Below are 19975 nucleotides of genomic sequence, written 5' to 3'. Positions count from 1 at the left end.
TTTTCTAAAGCAGATTCAAGTTTATTTATTTCAGGTCTTTCCCTTGCCAAAGAAGTGCACAGAGTTCACTGAGCTGGCTGGTTCAGAAACCATCTCCTGCACTTTATGGTAAAGCTGCCTTTAGCCACCGTGAATGGAGCCTGCCTGTCTCAGTTTCCTGCCATCAACAATTAAGTGGGCATTGTTAATTAAATTATCATCGCACTTAATTGAGAGTCAGATAATCGTGATTTTAATGAACTTGAACTGCTTTTGGGTAAGACTATGTAGTCATTGGAGGAGCAACCTTCCCGTTATATTGCTAATCGAATTCAATTGTATCTGTTGAAGTAGATAATAACAATCATACCAGTACCCTGGACCTTTGTTTTAACGACATGGAATGGATTTAGCATGGGAGTGGGAGTTAGTTATCCAGAACCTATTTGGCTGGGATGGGAGGGATGTGTTCAGAAGCATGAATAAGAACATACACTCAATATATTACACACTATAAGAATTTAAGAAACACACTTGGAATTCTCCAATGATTTCCAGTATCTCTCCAACCACATCCAAAATAAGTCCTTTCATAAATGACAGTGTAAAAGACATGAAGGCCTGGGTTCATGGTTTCAGCTAACATCAGTTGCATACTCCAGAAGATCAAACAGATTTTTCTATCAGTAATGTAAGTGGAGAAGACCAAGTGGAGTTACTTGAAGTCAGAGTAGAAGAATGTTTTAAAGCAGAGGTCAAAAACCATTCTGTAAAGAGCCAGAGATTAAATATTTTGGGCTTTGCGGGCCATATGATTTACTCAGTGCTGCTCTTATAATGTAGCTCTAAATAAATGATGTAGTTATGTTCCTATGAACTCTTACAAAAACAGGCAGTGGGCTGGGTTTGGTGGCCAGAGGTCATAGTTTAAAGGAAGGTAATTTCCCTATAGAATATGTGGTAGAAATAGGCAAGATTATTTTATGTGTGCACATGAAATAGCAACTAGTGTTTAATTAATGAACAGATAAAAATGATTTGCTATTGTCCATCAATTTTAAACACATAAATAAACTATTCCTGGTCTATTCTTTTGTACTTAAAATTTCAAAAACAAAACCCATTACAGAAAAATTCAAAAGCAGAGATGAGAAAAGAGATCTCTTAAGAGCAAATGCAAATAAAATTACCATTTTGGCAGATTTCGGTGGATACTTAACATAATTATCAGCACGGTACACAATTTTTTAAACTCATATCTTTCAGTTAACATTACACTGCAATCATTTCAATGTTGCTACCCAATGTTCAGAGTCATCCTTTTAAGCAGCTGTATAATATTCTTTTTTAAATGAATACATTATAATGGTTTATTAAGCCATTCCTCTATTGTTGGACATTTTGATTGATTTCAATTCTTTTACCATGATGACATTAGTGCGGTAACAACTGCATTTTGGGGTTGTTTTCAGGATAGATTCCCGAAAGTGGAATTATTGAATCAAAGAATCCAAACATTTTATAGAGGTTGGTAAAGATACAAAATGGTTTCCCAAAAGGATATGCTAATATAATCTGCAAATGGCAGTCATCTGAGAGAGCTGTTCTGAACTGAGGGTCCACAGTTATACAAATTGTTCTCTTTGGTAGTTTTGAACATACCTGCCAGGAGATTCTGGCCTCCTCCAAAGCAGAGAAGTCAGTACATTTTCAGGAGGAATGAAACATTGAGACTCTACTTGGAGTCCACCTTAAATCAAATCCAGTCAACAGATGTTTGGCGAGTCCTGACTGCATAGGACCAGGGCCCCTCCGCAGCCTCCGAGAGAGAGACTGAAGATGCCTGGCCAGTGGGGTGCCCACGCCAAGTGGAGGTAGGAGCCAACTTCCTAACCCAAGACTGGAGCCAGGAAAGGTTCAGCGGGAAATGGGAAGGGCAAGAAAGAACCCCGTGAGCTATCTTCCCAGCCTCATTTTAGATCCTAGTGAAGGCTAAAATATAGACACACGTTCTGAATCAAAATGTAAACATAGGGATGCTGTAACAAAGTGCCACAAACTGGGTGTCTTCAAATAAGAGAAATTTATCCTCTCCCAGTTCAGGAAGCAAAAAGCCTGAAATCAAGGTATTGGCAGAGAAGAGTCTGAAGGCTCCAGAGAGAAATCCTTCCTTACCTCTCTTGGCTTCTGGTCTTGCCAGCAATCTGGCATACCTTCTCCGGTTGCTTCATCTCTCCAATGTCTATCTTCATCTTCACAGTCTCCTCCCCTCTGTGGTGGGATCTCTATACCATTATGGTTTCCCATGGCCTCCTTATAAAGATACCAGTCACTGGATTTATGATTGCCCCTCCAAATTAGTATTTGATTACATCTATGCAGACCCTATTTCCAAAGGACATCACATTCATGGGTACTGGAGGTTAGGACTTGGGCATCTCTTTTTGTGGGACTCAATTCAACCCACGACATAGGGCATCGGGAGGAATGGGTATAACCAAGACTTTGCTGGGAAAGCTGGAGGTCTGGTTATTATACCTTTACAGTGCCAACTTTAACCAAATCTCAAGTTCATCCCTCAAGGAGGGTCAGTCGACACGTCTGCTGGAAGTAGGGGCTTGGTTAAGCAGTCGCATCTTCTGGGGTGCTCTCCCTGACTTCCCCTCCACTTTGTGTGTTTTCAATAATGCAAAGCAAAGCCCTGAACTGTCACGATTACTTGCACGTCCATGTCTCCAACAGACTACGAGGTCCCTGGGGAAGGAGGGCAGGTGACCATTTTGCCAAGCCCAGGGAGCAGGCACGTAGTAGGCACACGACAATCTTGTATGAGGTGCCCAGATGGGGGGCCAACTCCATCCATCCATCCATTTTGAAACATCAGTTTGAATTTGTTCTTCTTTACCCACCTTCACATCCCTCCAATCCTAGACCAACCACAAACCGGAGAATTAAGTTCATTAATATTCATTATCCCCTCACCCCCATCACCATCCCTTTGTTTTCTGCAATAGCTTCTTAGCCTGCAGTCAAATGAGCTCAAGGAAAATGATGTGACTTGGCTTTGGAAATATATTCCTCTGGCTGCCAGAATGGATTTAGCAGACTCCTAGCTCAGTTTGTCACTCCTTCCACGACTGCCTCTGTGCACACAGAATGCTGCGACAGTCCCTGAGTTATGAGGGGCCATTCCAAGGCTGTGATGGATTTGATTGTTTTATACACCAACTTAAGACCTCATTTCCTGCCACATTCACAAGTGCTTTCTGGGCCACTGGTGGGGAGGGGGAACCTCGCATGTTGGTTTTGTGCTGCCCCCACCTCTACCCTCCTCCACTGGGGACATGACTGCAGAGTTCTGAGCTTCCCAAAGGAGCAAAAGCCTCCAAAACATCAAATGATTTAAGAGTTGCCTTAAAGGTCTCTGCTGTATCTCCCTACCAACCTCCTGTGTGTCTGTGTATGGATATGGATATTTTTTGCAATCTTATTTTTGGTTGTGTCCCACTGAAATACCCTGCAAAAGATGTGAAAGCGAGGAGTAAATGACTCCATTTGGCAAACAACAAGCTGACACATACGGACCTCATGGATCGGTTTGCAGGGGGAAAACAACATTCTTTGCTGGAATGCCTCTCGTTTGAACAAGTCAAGCTCCCCTTAGCTTGTCCCAATATTTGGGGAATCACTTGATTGTTTATCTGACAACATCAGCATCTATCTGGATTCACCATCCTGTAGACAGAGTCTGTCGTACTTTCCTCATCATCAGTTTGGTGAAAGCAACACTTTCACCCGTTCAGAGTTAATCACATTTCTTCTCACCCCCAAGGATGCTTCTCTTCCCACCTGGAGTGCAGTTTCCGGGAGGTCAGGGTCCAACTCAGCCTGGTTTGCCGCTGAATTAATGAGATAGAGCTCCGCGACCCGGTTCCTAGTGAGTCTTCTACACCTACTTGGGGAGGAAATGATTAGGGTCCCCAGCAGGAGAGACTAGCCACAGAAAGTGGAGGGGACGCCATTTTACCTGGGATCCAAGTCAAGGAGGCCAGGAAGAGCTTACAGAAGTCATTCTCAGAGTGGGCTCCCTAGGCCAGCAGCCCTGGCTTCTCCCATGAATTCTTTACAAATGCAAATTCTTTATCCATCCCAAACCTGGTGAATCAGAACCCCTAGAGATGGAGCATGGCATTCTGTGGGTGAACAAACCTTTCTGTGATTTTCACACACACCTAAGTTTGAGAACTGTGCTAGCCGATGGTATGTGCGAAGATGCAAGTCCATATGCCAAGAGTGAGGAGGGGAGCTCTTAAATGTAATCAAGCAGATTTGAGACTAGAGGATGTGAAATGTGTTTTGGGGACATAGGACATTTTAGAATGCTCAGGCAGAAGACGTAAACGTAGCTTTGAGAGAAATGTGGTGCTGTCCCATCTCACCTAGCAGCCAGGGAAAAACAGCTGTCAAGTGTCATAAAAGCGATGACTATCCAAAGCACATAAAATATGCTGTAAAACAGGACTTAAGGGTCTGTTCAGTTTGGGGGACAGTAAAAACTCTTTCTGCTCATCAATACAAAACATTAAAACTTAAGACTGACAAACGCCAAGTACACTGTGTCATCTTCCCTCCTCTTACCTTCACACCCCCCAAAACCTGCGGTGGGTGATGGGAAAGAGGTAAAATAACTTCAAAGTCCAGGAATCTGGGGAGATTGGAATCACACCTTCATAAAGAGGATCACTTTCCATATCTGCAAGTTTTCCTCACGGGGACTTAGAGACCCAGGGAAGGAGTGGAGAGAGAAAATGGCTGGGCTGGTGGTGAACTGGAGATTAAGAGGGTGGGTGGGCAAGGAGCCAGACGGCAATGGTAGGGAGATGGTAGAAATGTCAGCCTAGGTACACCTCGGCTGAGCGGCATTTAGACCAGGGGAGGAATGGGTGCCCTGAGACATAAGAGAAAGAGTCTGGTATTGGAGTCCTCGCCAAGGTTTGGAGAGGGATTTACCTAAAGCAGGAAGGTCAGAGGTCAGCGCCAGACACATGTTTTCATGTGTTCTTCGTGACTCCCTTCCATTTGTGTTCAATAACCATTGACTGTGTGTCTCCATGGTGACCGGCCCTGTGTTGGTTATTTGGGGGACCCACACGGCTATGTTACTCACCAACAGCATGACTAGTCTTTCTCTCCTACCAAGACAGAACTGGCCTGGAGTAAACTACGTCTCCTACCCAGATGGGACTCCACAATGCCTTCCGAAGGCTTACTGTCACAAAGCAGCACCTATTTCCAGAAAAGATGTTGAAAATGAGAACTGCCCCCACCCCCGGGGCCTTCCCCTAGCCTGGCCTGGGCTGCTGAGCTGCACATTCTCTGGGGAACAGAGCAGAGCAGATAGGTGAAGAGCTAGGTTTGAATCCTGGCCCTGCCTCTTGTTTGCTATGCAGCCTTGGACACCATGGCTCTCTGCTTGACCCTCCTCATGGGCAAAGTGGAGGTGGTGATAAGGATGAAGCCTGTTAACCATGTGACCCCATAAGCACTTCTGGGTGCTCCGGAAGAAGGAGCAGTGTGAGCCCTTCTGCACTCAGGAGAAAGGTTGAGGGGTTAAGAGTTAGAAAATTTCTAGAAAAGAACCCTAACTAACTCTAGCTACCACCCTTGGAAGAAGGTCTAGAGAGGGCTACCTCTTAAATTTTCAGAGCAAGTGGACAGAGGTGATGAACACAGAGGTTTAGGGGTTCCTCAGTCTGTCCCCTCCAACCCCCTGGTCCAACCTCCCTTCTCCTTGAGCACCTGCAGCCTTGGATAATCTTGGCTTATTTATCACATGTACTAGTTGTGAGGCCTTGGAGAAGTTCTAAACCTATTTTTCCATTTACTCCTATATAAAACCAGGCTCACATAAGAGCACGCATCTCAGAGATGCGAAACTAAAGATTCTGGGAGCAGTACTTCCCCCCACAATAAGCACTAAGCACTGAGCACCACTAAGTTCCTGGGTTTGCTCCAGTTAATAGATGTGCACATGTGGGCTCCCTGCTTCACGGCCGACTCACTGGGAGTCCACGTTCTATGGAAGCTCTGTCTCTATTGTCAGGTGAAGTTTCCGTACACAATCCCAGGCCTCCCGAGGCCTTCCCGTGAGTCCCCCCAATCACGTCTCTGTCCTGAATGAAGACGGCCCTCCTGGGAATGAAAAGAACAAGCTTCCCAGAAAGGGCTGGACTGGGAGCTGAAATGGTCCATGGGAAGGTGAGGAGGTAATCCCAGGCGGATGGAACCAGGATACTGAGCACCCGGAAAAGAGGACACTCGAAAGGGAAGCAGTGGAACGAAGCCAAAGTGCTAGAATGCTGGAGTGGTCAGGCCACACAGGGACGACACACCTCGGGCAGTGAGGGGCCAACGAATGGCAGATTTATTCAGGAGGGAGTTAGATCTGCATAAACAATGTTTTCATCCTTGAGTTTTGTCCGCAAATCCAGAAGCTTTGCTGAATTTGCTTAGGTATGTATTTTTTCACTGTTTTCCCCCGAAATCTTTCAGACTTTCAGAGCCGGTTAGGTGCCCACAGCCCGGCCAGCCTGAGCCACGTTGTCCCCAGAGGAGGTAAGTCCCGGGGGGTAACCCTGGCACACCCCACCATGGATGTGGGGGTAGGGGCTGGCCTTTTTCCCAAAGCTTGATTCCGGTCCCCCTTGTGTGTGCATTTTCATGGAGGAACCTGTAGTCTGCCAACTTCATTGTCATTTATCCCCGGACGATTTGTTAACTTCAAGAATCCTTGAATGCCAACCTGGATGTCTTTATAATTGCTGTCTCTGTCAGAGCCTGTGTGAAAAATGTCACCGGGAGAATGAAGTCAGAAAGCAAAGTTGCTGCTTGTTCTTCACGAAGGTGACAACGACCGAAAGCATTACTTGCTTTCAGGACAGTTTTGAGAACATTTCCAGCTCCTGAAAGAAAAGACGTTCATAAAATTGGAAAAGCTCGCTGGCTGACATTGACAGTGAATTCATAATGCGCATGTTAATCTACTGGAGAGAGCAGGCTCACCCACCCCAGGAAGGCTCCAGAACCAGAGAAGGCTTTAATCAAAGGCATGCAAGTTTGAAGACTTTTGTTACAAACTGTAAAAAATGAGTTTCTCCCCCCTATCTCTTGAATATGCAGATATAAAGAAAATGAATAACACATTATTAGATCGCTTGCAGTACAGCAAATGCCTCTACCAGTTCTGTGTTTTGGGGTGAATCCCTTTCTTTTGGGAGCTTTGTTTTCCTTGTCTGGAGAAGGAGAATTGATCTAAGTTATTCTCTCTATGAGTTCTAAGTTCTCTGCTGAGATTGCCTGCATTCATTGTTATCTTCTCTTACAAACATCATTTTAGTGCATACCCTCCAAGCTGCCCAAATAGCTTCAGAGGTGGGGCTCTTGCCATCTGCTAACAGAGGAGAGCCAGATCCCACCTGTGTGCAAACTACTGGCCCCCCAAAAAACTTGGCACACAGCTGCCTCCTTTTACCTATTGTCTGTGGCTATTTCCCGGTTACCAAGGAAGAGCTGTGTAGCCACTATAGAGAGCAAGCAGCCCACAAAACTGAGAGTATGTATCTGGTCTTTTCCAGAAAACATCCTCCTAACTTTTTCGATTACTTTAAATATTACTCAACCCTTCCTTTACTAGAAAATGGCTTCTCTGATCAGAGACTCAGACCTGGCAGGTGCAAGAATTGCTATAAATCCCACTTCCAGGTATATATCTACTGAAGTCAGGACTCCAAAAATCTATCTACACCCTCATGTTGATTGCAGCATTATTCACAATAGTCAAGATATGGAAACAGCCAAAATGGCCTTTGTTGCATAAATAGGTAATCAAACCACGGCACATACATGCACTAGAATATTACTTAGCCATTTAAAAAAATGAAAGAAAACCTTCCATTTGCAACAATGGAAGGGCCTGGGGGATAGCGGGCTAAGTGAAAGAAGCCAGATACAGAAAGATAGAACTGTATAATCTCACTTATACATAGTACCTAAAACAGTCAAACTCATAGACTTTAATAGCAGAATGATGGTTCCGGGGGGCTAAGGAGAGGGGAGAAATGGGGAAACAATAGTCAAAGGGCACAGATTTCCAGGTAAAGAAGGTGAGTGAGTTCTGGATATTTACCACACAGCATAGTGCCTACAGTAAGCAGTATTGTGCCACATACTTCAAATTTGCTAAGAGGGAAGATCTTATGTAAAGCATGCTTACCAGAAAAATAATAATATAAGAGGAGGAAACTCTGAGGTGATGGATATGTTCACGGTCTTGATGGTGGGGATGGTTTCAAGGTTGCATGCTTGTCCCCAGACTCACTGAGTTTTATACATTAAATATGTACAGATTTGTACACGCCAATTATACACCTCAATAAAGTGGGTATTAAAAATTGATAAGGAAATTCTGCTGCATATTATCCCTTATCCAATTCATCGCTCTCCTTTATCACACCTTGAGAAGACAATTGCTTTCCTAAGGAAGTTTTTACATTTCAGAGATTTGTGCACCTGTGATCACTGCCCTTTGGACTCAGCCCTGCCCCCTAGAGTTTAGTTCCTCCTCTACAAGGCAGCTCTCTGGATAATGAGCTGTTAAAGAATCTCTGGAAGAAGCAGCCCCAAATCCTCCTAGATTTCCTCCTGAACATTTTGCATATGCGCCTCAGAACTCCGGGCACATCCTCCCAGCCTGTGAGAGCGTAGTTGGGTTTTAGGTCAATGTATGAACCTTTGCATTTAAAATGTCAAGTGGAGCGCCTGGGTGGCTCAGTCGGTTGAACATTCGACTTCGGCTCAGATCATGATCTCGCGATTTGTGAGTTCCAGCCCCAAGTCTGGCTCTGTGCTGACAGCTCAGAACCTGGTCCTCCTTCGGATTCTGTGTCTCCTTCTCTCTCTGCCCCTCCCCCTCTCGTGCTCTGCCTCTGTCTCTCTCTCTCTGTCTCTCAGAACATCTGGCTTTGGCTCAGGTCATGATCTCACGGTTTGTGTGTTTGAGCCCTGCGTCAGGCTCTGTGCTGACAGCTAGCTCAGAGCCTAGAGTCTGTCTTCGGATTCTGTGTTTCTTTCTCTCTCTGACCCTCCCCTGCTGATGCTGTCTCTCTCTCAAAAAGAAATAAAACATTTAAAAAAAAAGGAAAAAAGAAAGGAATAAAAATTTTAAAAAATGCAAACTGTGTCTATTTATTTCAATCTATTCAGTTAGATTTGGATCTGGGCATTGCACCAGCTCTTCCTAAAATCCGCCTTAGGATTATGTTGACATTTGTGCTTAATAAATTCTCAATACTCAACCCTTCCACTACTATTGTTAGACCACCTTTTCCAAAGGAGAATCACCGAGGACAAAGCCCACAAACACAAAAGGAGTTGGTTATTCAGGTTTAATTTAGTCCGGATGGACGGCCCCTCCCGAGCACCCAAAGAGTCCTCGGAAGAGCGCGCCATCAAGCCATAGCTCATGGTTTATATAGGGAGAGGGGCGAAGCCAGTGTACAGAAGCAAGAATTTTGCGGTTAGAGGTGGGGGGTGGCTTAACAGTCACTTGAAGAACATGTTTGACCGTTCTAATCACAATGTTAATTAAAGATTTACATCTCAGGGGCTTGCTGCAGCCAGGAGGAGCTAGGTTGCTCAACCCCTGACCTTTTACCCGAATAGAGTTTGAGATCAAACAATGGTTGGTATGTCCTCATTTGCAAACCCCTCACCTTTTGGCTTAAGGGAGTTTTTACACTATTTATGCAGAACTGTCGAAAGTTATCTAAACCAATTAGGTTCCCTCTTAACCGCCATGCCCTTGGTCCTCCTGTGTCCTATTAAATGCTCTGCCCTTTCTACCAGGTCAACTTCCCTGACCTGTCTGTCGGGGAAGCCCTGTTCTCCCGGAAGCCCTCCCCAAGTCTTAGAGATCAGCTTGTGAGCTCCTCTTCTGTGTTGTGTTGCCGAAGGCCCGAGTTTACCTCTTTAGTGTTTATTGTGCTGTGTGAGCTCATGAACCTCAAGACTGCCTTTTTCACCACTGGAATGCCACCATCTAGCACAGCGTTTGCACATCATAGGCGTTAAGTACTAAATCCATTATTTTGTAAATTAATGAACACATAAATGGAGACGTGATCTGGCATCAGTCTGAAAATGCCTTAACGGCCATTCTGAGGAATCCAGCAACTGGCAGTGTGGACAGTTTTTAACTGGGTTTTATGGCCATCTTATACCATGATCAGCTGAATTTTAGAGAGTTAAAGCAGTCACGAGTGGAGGCTGCATATAACAAAGAGGCAGAGATTAGAGGTTTTGAAACCAGGAGGGAGATAGTTGAGGCCAAACCGGAGCCAGGGAGCTGGAGTAGAGCGAGCGGAATCAGACTGAGAACCTGGGTGCAGGGAGGGTAAAGGTTGCTGAGAAATCAAACCCAGATTACTCCTGAATGACTGGATTTCATTCGGAGTTAAGTTGCATATTGAATAAGTTCCTGAAAGCACTTTGCTGCCTTTATCCATCCTGTACACAAGTAGCTCATTCCCAAACCCGGCCGAGAATTCAGAATCACCTCGGTTGCTTTTAATCATAATACAGATTCCAAGGCTTCACCTGACACCCACTAAATCAGAATTGGTTTGTTTGTTGGTTTGTTTAATTCCTGTTAGTTAACAGTGTTCTGTTAGTTGCAGGTGTACAATAGAGTGAATGAACACTTCCGTACGACACCCAGTGCTCACCATGACGAGTGCATTCCTTATCCCCATCACCTACTTCCCCCATCCCCCACCTACCTTCCCTCTGGTCACCATCAGTGTGTTATTTGTAGATAAGAGTCGGTGTCTTGATTTCCCTCTCTCTCTATTATTTTTTTCCTTTTGTTTGTTTATTTTGTTTCTTAAATTCCACATATGAGTGAAATGATATGATATTTGTCTTCCTCTGGCTTATTTCGCTTAGCATAATACTCTCCCATTCCATCCATGTCCTTACAAATGGCAGGATTTATTTATTTATTTATTTATTTTTGCTGGTGAATAGTATTCCATTGTTTATCTCTACCACTTCTTCTTTATCCATTCATCAGTCAATGGGCACTTTGTGCTGCTTCCATATCTTGGCAGAATCGTTTTTAAAGCTCCAGGTGATTTAGATTTCCTGCCTGGTTGGAAAACGCCTGCCTTAAATGTCCAGTTTGACTGAAATGTCTTTCCCTGTGTTCTTCTAGGCTCGGGCAGTTGTTTTCTCCCCTCTGCCCAGTCATACTGGAAGAGGCCCCTCCCTTTTATTAACCACTCTACTTGTTATCTTGACTCCTTTACAAGATTTATCAACTTCTCTATGTTTATTTTCTTTGCACACATCATGTCCCCTCACGGCTGGCATTTACTAACAGAGTAACCGTGGATATGTTACTTAAACTATGTGAACTCAGTGTCCTTACCCATAAAATGGGAATAACACTGGCTCTTCTTTAGGTCTGTTATACGACACCAACTGTAAAAGCAGATAGTACGTGCCAGAAACAGACTGCATGAACATGTGGCCTCCCAACCCTCAGTTAAACTGAAGACACTCTTTAGAGCAGAAGCAAGTGTTAGGTAAATCCCTTTATATCCCAACAGAGCCCAATCCAGCAACTTGTGCTTATTGGGCACTCAGAAGGTAATAAACTGAGGAAGAATGAATGAATCAGTTGATCAATCAATCAATCATTGTATGATTGAATGGATGAAAAATAAATAAATGAACAAAAACATTGGTGTCTAGTAACAAACAATAGATTGTCTATAATGGATCACCTTCTGATTATGTCTAGGCTCAGGGCCTCCAAGGTTGGCTGCACATCATAATTGTCAAGGGACCCTTAAAAAATTCAGATGCCCAAGTTCTACCCCAGACCCATGAATCAAAATCTGTTGGTGAATGGGAGCCTAAAAATTTGAATTTTAAAATGTCTTCTCATGGATTCTGATACTCATCCCATCCGGGGAAGCCATAGCTCTTGAGAATCAGTAAGAGGCCATATTGCTCTGCTTAATGTAATGAGATACATTTTCTTGTTCTACAGTAGTTATTGAAAGTTTAATTCCGATTGATTGTTCAAAACATATCCATTAAGGTTCAACATCTGTTTAATAGGTATATCCTATTACACTCTTGTACTTAGGGCCACAGTCAAGACCTGACATAAATGGAGACACTGTTTAAACAAACTAATTACATAAGGGGCACTCAGAGGCTGATCTGAGCAGGGCCCTTTGAACATGACATATGCCTTTAATCAAAACCAGGCATCAGGCGAAAACAAGATACCCCAGGCTGGAGTCGTACAACACGGTGATTCTACAGCAGATATTCCGAAGGCCAGGCCAGTCTGGGGGCTCTGTGAACAATACAACCCGGCCCCCCAACCACTGCCTCCACATGCAACATTTCTGAGACCAGACTGGTAAACTCTGATGGGTGGCAGAAGAAGAGCGCGATCTGGTAGATAAAGCCCTTCTCCACGCCTCTCTTTCAGACTGTTCTCGAGCACGGTGTTTCTGAACAGAGTTCTCTGTAGCAGCTGAATGGCTGCTTCTGGCTGCTTTTGGTTCACAAAACCGTGGCTCCAAAGGTATTTGCCCTCATCCTTCCCAGTCTCACTCTTACAGCCCTGGGATCACACCTTCCAGTAAAGCATTTAGCACTTCGTCTGGAATTCTGTTCTAGAGTAACGAGACTAAGATACTAATTGCTAGGCACTTCTTTCTGTACTTTATACTCGATACTTTACTATTCCCCGGCTGTCCATCTAAAATAAGTATCAGTATGGCCTTTTATAAGAAAGGAAATTGATGATCACAGGGTTAACTTATCCAAGGCAACCCACCCAATAAGTGTTAGGGGGCGAGACCAAGATGTTCCTAACCACCACACACGATCCCATTTTCCAAATGGTGAGAGAACTTTCTGGATGCACTTAACTATGGTGAGAACTATTGGTGAAACCCCTTCCAGCATGCTTACATTATCGAAAGCACATAGGCCTGATTCAACCTCATTAAGCTCAGACTGTAAGGCAGAGATTCTCTGCCTTATACACTCTGCACACTTTAACCAGAACCAATTTGCCAGGTAGAACTGCCTCCACAAGGCACCTATTTACTGAGAAGTCAGCCTGACCTACTGAGGGGTCCTGGAGGGACAAACATGTTAACTCTTCCTTGTCTTCCTGGCGTCCACCGTTGTGTAACAGGTACTATAAAAATGCTTCGGGGGCGCCTGGGTGGCTCAGTCAGCTAAGCATCCGACTTCAGCTCAGGTCACGATCTCACGGTTCATGAGTTCAAGCTCCACATTGGGCTCTGTGCAGACCACTCAGAGCCTGGAGCCTGCTTCAGATTTTGTGTCTCCCTCTCTTTCTGCTCCTCCCTGCTCATACTCTCTCTCCTCTCTCTCTTAAAAATAAACATTTAAAAATTCCTTTAATAAAAAAATGCTTGAGAAAGGAAGTGAACAATGAATTAATGTAAACTTTAACTTTGGTGTCCATGCCCACAACATAGCAATTACTTGAAAATTAACTGTGGATTACAAAAAACACAACAAAACAAAACAAAACAAAACTACATTCAGTCTAACTGCAGGCTCTCTCAAGTACACCCACAAATCTGATGAACGGCTAGTTCTTCCTCGATGAGCAGGACCTCCACTCCCTGGCCAGCTATGGCAGAGGTGAATGTGGCCATCCTGATTTGCTGATCCTCTTCTGGGCAGCCCCTCCCAGTTCCAAATGGATGGCACTTATCCTGCTGATATTAGTGATCAAGATTCTTGCCAAAGCTTGCAGCAAGTTCAGAGTCAGTTTCTAACATCTGTGATGATTTTAGAGTAAATGACTTTGAAATAGAGCAAGACCTCAAAAAGTTAATCCACTACTCTGACACCTTGTAATGTGAAAGCATTTCTGGTGGACTGATATTAATGGTGATCTTCGCTGCAGCAGGTCTGGGTCTTTCTCCCACCACATGGTGCTTCCACCCCCATTTTGGTCTTCTGGTGCCTCCATCATGAACTCTCCCTCAACTGGCCCTCCTGTTGCACCCTGTCTCCCGCTGCTTCTTAATGCTCACCTAACTTCTGCATGACCTATATTGTCTCCCACTTTTCCCCTGGACAGAGGCTATTGCTTTGATCTAGAATGACCTCCATCTTCTTCCTTCCATTCCAAGCCTGTGCTTGAGCATCACTCCATGTCTATCTCCTCGGACACTCCCTTATTGGCTGAGTCCACATTGATAGTGACCATGTATTCAATAGTTACCAAAAGTCCCAGAGAAAAATCAAAGAATAATTGAATAACGCTGAAGAATAGGTATCTCTTTGCATTCCAGGGCTCCATGTCTGATTCCAAAGCACCCTTCAGTATTTTGGGGTCTTTTGCTTTGCCCCCCTTTGTTTTGGTTGGTCTTGGTTTTATTCTTCATCCAGTTAAGTATGTCAGGTTCAGCAAGCAGCTGGTTAATTGTTACTATGTGCTTGAAATGGAGCTGGGCATCACAAGATTTGCAATGGAGGAAAATAAGTGGAAATAATGCAAGGTTTCTTGACCTTTCCACTCTACACAGCCACACACTAGAAGCACTGGGCTCCCAGCCCCAACATCCCTTCTCTTCTCCCAGACGACTCAGGATTTCTTTCACTCAGTGGTGAAATTCTCTCTCCATTTATATCTATTTTATGATGACAAGCTCATTAATTTTTTAAGTAAACACCAGACAGTATTATGTAATAAAAGGTCTGGGAAATTATGGGGAAAGCTTAGCATAAATGTTCACGTCCAGAACTCCAAATACCAGCTAAGACTGTTGGAAGACCTGTTTGAAAGAGGAAATGCAAAAAGGTGTGATATTGGAAAGATCATCCAACTTCTCTGAAACTTAGTTTTGCCACCTGTGAAATGGAAACAAAACATCAGCAATAATAGCACTTTCCTTCTGCTGCTTTACAAGTTGTCAGAAGGGGAAAAAAGATAACATGCAGCCAAGTATTTATTAGACTGCAGAAGTTCTAAGCAGATGTAAGTTATTACATCACACCCAGAGTTCAAAAAGACAATTAGGCACCCAGGTTATACTGTACCACGGACTCAACTGTGATTAATGCATTCACTTTGGAAACTCCAGGAATTAATAACCATTTGCCATACATTCATTGTGATCACATTAATCATTGTAATTGATTGGTTAATTAGCTAATCATGGTTATAATATAGATGTCATATGCATTTCCATAGGAATTCTTCGTAATTCAACATTAATTAATGCCTGACCTTATCTTGATGCTAAACAGATCATGGGAGTGACCTTTTAGCATAATTTTGATCAAAAGGGAACTCTACAGAGAATATAATAGAGAAAGCATCATGACTTTCTGAACACTGGGCTTTAGTTGGAAAACAATGAGAATTTTTGGAAAGCCAAAAGCTTGGAGACTTTTTTTTAAAACACTTTCTAATTTTTCTCATTCCCTATTTGAAAAAGCTCCATCCATGCAGGAAACAGTCTGTTTCTACTACTCCTTGCTCCTCAGAGCACAATCTTTCTCAAAATGGGGAAGGGAGAATCTGAGAGAGAAATAGGAAACATTTACTGAGAACCACCTACCTGCCCACTGCTTTCCTGGTGAACACAGAAACACAAGAAAAATGATATAGCTTCTGTCCCAAGAATCTTACAGTTTTCTGGAACCCTCAAGAATTACAGAAGAAATATAGGAATTTAGTAGATTATGCTTTCAGGAATGCTTAGAAAAATGAAATCTTATCTTTTTATATTTTTATCACTGTTTTGTTATAGACTACAGATGTGGAAATGCTTTGAAAGGAATTTTAAGGAAACCAAGAGTAATTTTTAAATTGGAAAAAAAGTCAGTTGTTTCCCATGGAAATTGGGGGAAAAAATACTATACTTTGAAAACCCTCAAAATGTGTAGCTAAATTTAAATTCATTAAAAGCTAGCAAGTAGAGCAAATTAACCAGTTATTCATATGTTCTGGGTACCCATCGATTGTTGTTTTCTACTTCTGAGTGTATATTGTCCTAAAAGAGAAATATCTTGAAAACCCAGAAAGTTAAGTAAGTGGAAACTTCGGTATTCTGGTTTTCCTGGATGAGAAAATCATCTTAGTCACTACTAAAACTTAAGATACATTTGGAACACATTACAAAATCCGTGAAATATGATGTCATGGAAGATTAATATCTAAGATTCTAACTGCTCCTATGCCAAAAGATAAGTTTTTAGAAATAATTTGAATGTATCCATTAGCACAAAATATTAATTTCCTCCCAGGACAAAAAGTTCAAATATAATTATGTATAATGCATTAACAGAAGAGTTCTGTGATTTTTTTACTGTGGTCCGATGATTTGAGCCAAAATTTGATTTTTTTCATAAGAAAAGCTGATTAAAACTACTAATACATTTGGAATAGTCATAGTTAAATTAAGAACTCATAAGTACAGTCATTTAGGGTGATAAAAGGATGCAGATCAAATCGATCGGCTTATGGAAGCTGACCACACAGAGGTGATGGGGAAAGAGCATTTCTTCCCTGAGAAAGGATTCGTGTTAGCTCAGGTGCTCAGAAATCAGCTGCTGAAGCAGGATCAGAAATGCAGGAGCTTTGGGGCGCCTGGGTGGCTTAGTCGGTTAAGCGTCCGACTTTCGCTTAGGTCATGATCTCGCAGTTTGGGTTCGAGCCCCGCGTCGGGCTCTGTGCTGACTGCCAGCTCAGAGCCTGGAGCCTGTTTCAGAGTCTGTGTCTCCCTCTCTCTCTGACCCTCTCCTGTTCACGCTGTCTCTCTCTATCCTAGAAATAAAATAAAAATAAAAAATAAAAATAAAAAAAAAAAAAGAAATGCAGGAGCTTTATTTGCAGTAAAAGGAGAGTAAGCTAGAGAAGGCCAAAGAGCTTTTAGATCTCACTGCAAGTCTGACCTCTGAGAAGGATTGGAGGAAGAAAGGAAGATTCTGTCATAAAAGTCTCAGACTGCTGAGTAGTTTTCCAAGAAAAGTGCACCCAAGCCAGCAGATTGGAAAGATAAGAGCCCATTCCAGAACTTCCTCCGGTGGGAAGCGGGGATCTCGGTCAGATGCCATGTTGTATGTGATGCCATGCCTTCAGATCAGACATTCCAGAACTTCCTCCAGTGGGAAGTGGGGATCTCCGTCAAATGCCATGTTGTATGTGATGCCATGCCTTCGGATCAGACATTCCATAAACCCCTGCACAATGGTGCTGACTGAAGCTCAGCGGTAAGGAGAGGCAAACCCATACTCAGAGTAGATAGATGTCTCTCTGTTCACTCTTCCAAGATGGAAGGGGCCATGTGAAGCCTCCTTGCTACAAAATGGTTGCTTCGTCTCCTCAAGACAGAGTGCCATGTTGGGGGCTCAGTGCTGGTTACTGTTGCTGGCAAGTCAGATACCCAGGGAAGTAGCAACAAGAATGGCCTGTGCATCTAGAAATTCATGCTGTTGGGCACAGAGTAGCTTCCATTTCTGCCACTGTGACTGTTGTGTTTGCTCATTGTATCAGTTCTAGAGTGACAGATAATGAAAGCTGGCTATGGTCCACGATTCAGTCATTTTGCCTACTTGGTTATTCAGTGCCTCTTTCATGGTTGATGCTTTCCAGGGGGATTGAGGTATGATGCAAAAGTGCCTACCCTTTCTTCTCACTCTCATAGGCCCATCGCATGCCTCTACTCCAGAATCTTGGTCTCAGACTTTCCTGTCTTTTTCCCTCCAGGCTTCTGACCAGAGGGCCAGGCCACTGCCTCAGGGAATCTAGAAATGCTCTCACCCTGGGCTGTTTCTCTGCCTGCACAAATTAGATAATAACTGTGTGACAGGTTTAATTGTGTTACCCCAAATCCATGTGTTGAAGTCCTGACCTCTAGTACCTCTTAATGTAACCATATTTGGAGATAAGTTCTTTAAAAAGATAAATAAGTTAAATTGAGTTTTTTTTAGAGTAGACCTTAGTCCAGTCTGAGTGGTATCCTTGCAAAGGGAGAAAATTTGGACATACAGAGAGATACCAGGGACCATCTCTGTGCCCCACACAACTCCAGGATGACATGATGTTTGCCAGCTGAATGGTGAGTGAGACTGTCCCCAAGCCCATCTTACTGCCTGGTGCCACACACGTGAATCCTTCTCTGAGAAGGCAGAACCTGATGTGCATGGGATTCAGTGCAGGGAATGCCTCTGAAGTAGGAGGAGGCTGAGGCACCTGGTAGCTCAGTCATTTAAGCATCCGACTCAATTTTGGCTCAGGTCATGATCTCATGGTTTGTGAGATCAAGTCTCCCATTGGGATCTGCATTAACAGTATGGAGCCTGCTTGGGATTCTCTCTCCCCCTCTATCTCTGTCCCTCCCCCACTCATGTGCATTCTCTCTCTCTCTCTTTCTCTGTTTCAAAATAAATAAATAAATGGTAAAAAATAGAAGTAGGATGAGGCTGCTGGGGAAGGCAGGGAGCCCTCAGGCCTGCTGTGTGTGGTGGGAGGGGCAATGAGGAGGATTGGAAAGGGGACCGTCAGACTGCAGTGCACTCTCAGGGGGTCTCGGCCTCTCAGGGGATCTCAGCTGGGCCAATGGCAACTCCTTGAACCCAAGGCACCTGTTATAAAACAGTATGAACTTTCAGCGAGAAGATGAAGAAGGTCTGAGGATCTCCTGTGTAACATAGTGACTATGGTTAATAATTCGGTATTGTACAGTTGGAATTTTTCAAGACAGTAGAACCTGTGTTCTCATCAAAAAAGAAAAAATAAAAGAGGGAGGTAAATATGCAAGGTGATGGATGCATCATGAACTGGTGGGTGGGAATCCGTTCACAGTGTATACATACATACATCACATCACCACATTGTACACTGTCAATATATTATAATTTGATGTGTCAATTATACCTCAGTAAAGCTAAAAATAAAAGAAAGAACAATGGAAAAAAATGTCATCTCTGAAAGGAATGGACCTGCCTTTGTACCCCAAACTTGAGCTCAGTGGTTAGCGTCCCGTGGGAAGGACGGCCCAGGTGTCTGCGCTGTGCAGACCCAGAAGGACCCACTGGGGGGTCTGTGGTCCATTACATCCCCTGCAGCAGGGAATCTAAAACACTGCATGTTCACACCTACCACAGGGCAACAGAAAGGCGGCAACAAGATGTCCCATTGGTGTGTGCCACTGGGAGGACACACATGGCCCCGTTATCCAAATGGTGTGCATCATTCCGCCTCCATAAGCTTTAGGGCGGGGTCTTGCTTCTTGCGAGAGAGCAAAGGAGGCTTCCTTGAAATGCCTCTTCCTTTGTTCTTCCTTCAGCTATGATCAGCTGTTTGGCAGGAAGAATTGAGGGAGAGGGAGAATGAACGAGAATGAATCCCTGCACTCACTCCTCGCTCAGGGAAACATTTTATTGGATTTGTTTCACTTTGATGCCTACTAAGCCCCTGGGGTAGAGCAGGCCAGGGAGTGAACGTGAGGGGCCGGGAGAAGGGATGCAGGGTCTCCCTGTGGTTGTCCCACCATGTCTGTAATTTATTATTAATGATCTCTTGTGTGCCATGGTCTATCGGACCCTTCCGGGGGTGGGGGCAGCTCCTGGTGCCAGGACCATGCAATTCATCCAGGCAGATCTGGTGGAACATTTTATTTACTTGCTTCTTTCCTTAAATCTGCTATGACTCAACCTGACTCAAGGCAGAAAAAGTTTGCTTGACCTTGCTTGAAACAGTGAACTTAGGGGGAACTCAGAGTGCTGGGTATACTTTGCCTCAATTATCAGCTGACAAGTTAGCAAGATCTTGGTGGAACAGTCGAATGAATACCTTTGATGTCATGGCCTTGCTCTAAGAACCTACATAAACATTTTTAAAAATAAACAAACAAACAAA

The sequence above is a fragment of the Hyaena hyaena genome, unplaced genomic scaffold, assembly GCF_003009895.1.
Source record: "Hyaena hyaena isolate Hyena2069 unplaced genomic scaffold, ASM300989v1 scaffold_25, whole genome shotgun sequence".
Classification (NCBI taxonomy): domain Eukaryota; kingdom Metazoa; phylum Chordata; class Mammalia; order Carnivora; family Hyaenidae; genus Hyaena; species Hyaena hyaena.
This window is presented reverse-complemented; position numbering follows the sequence as displayed.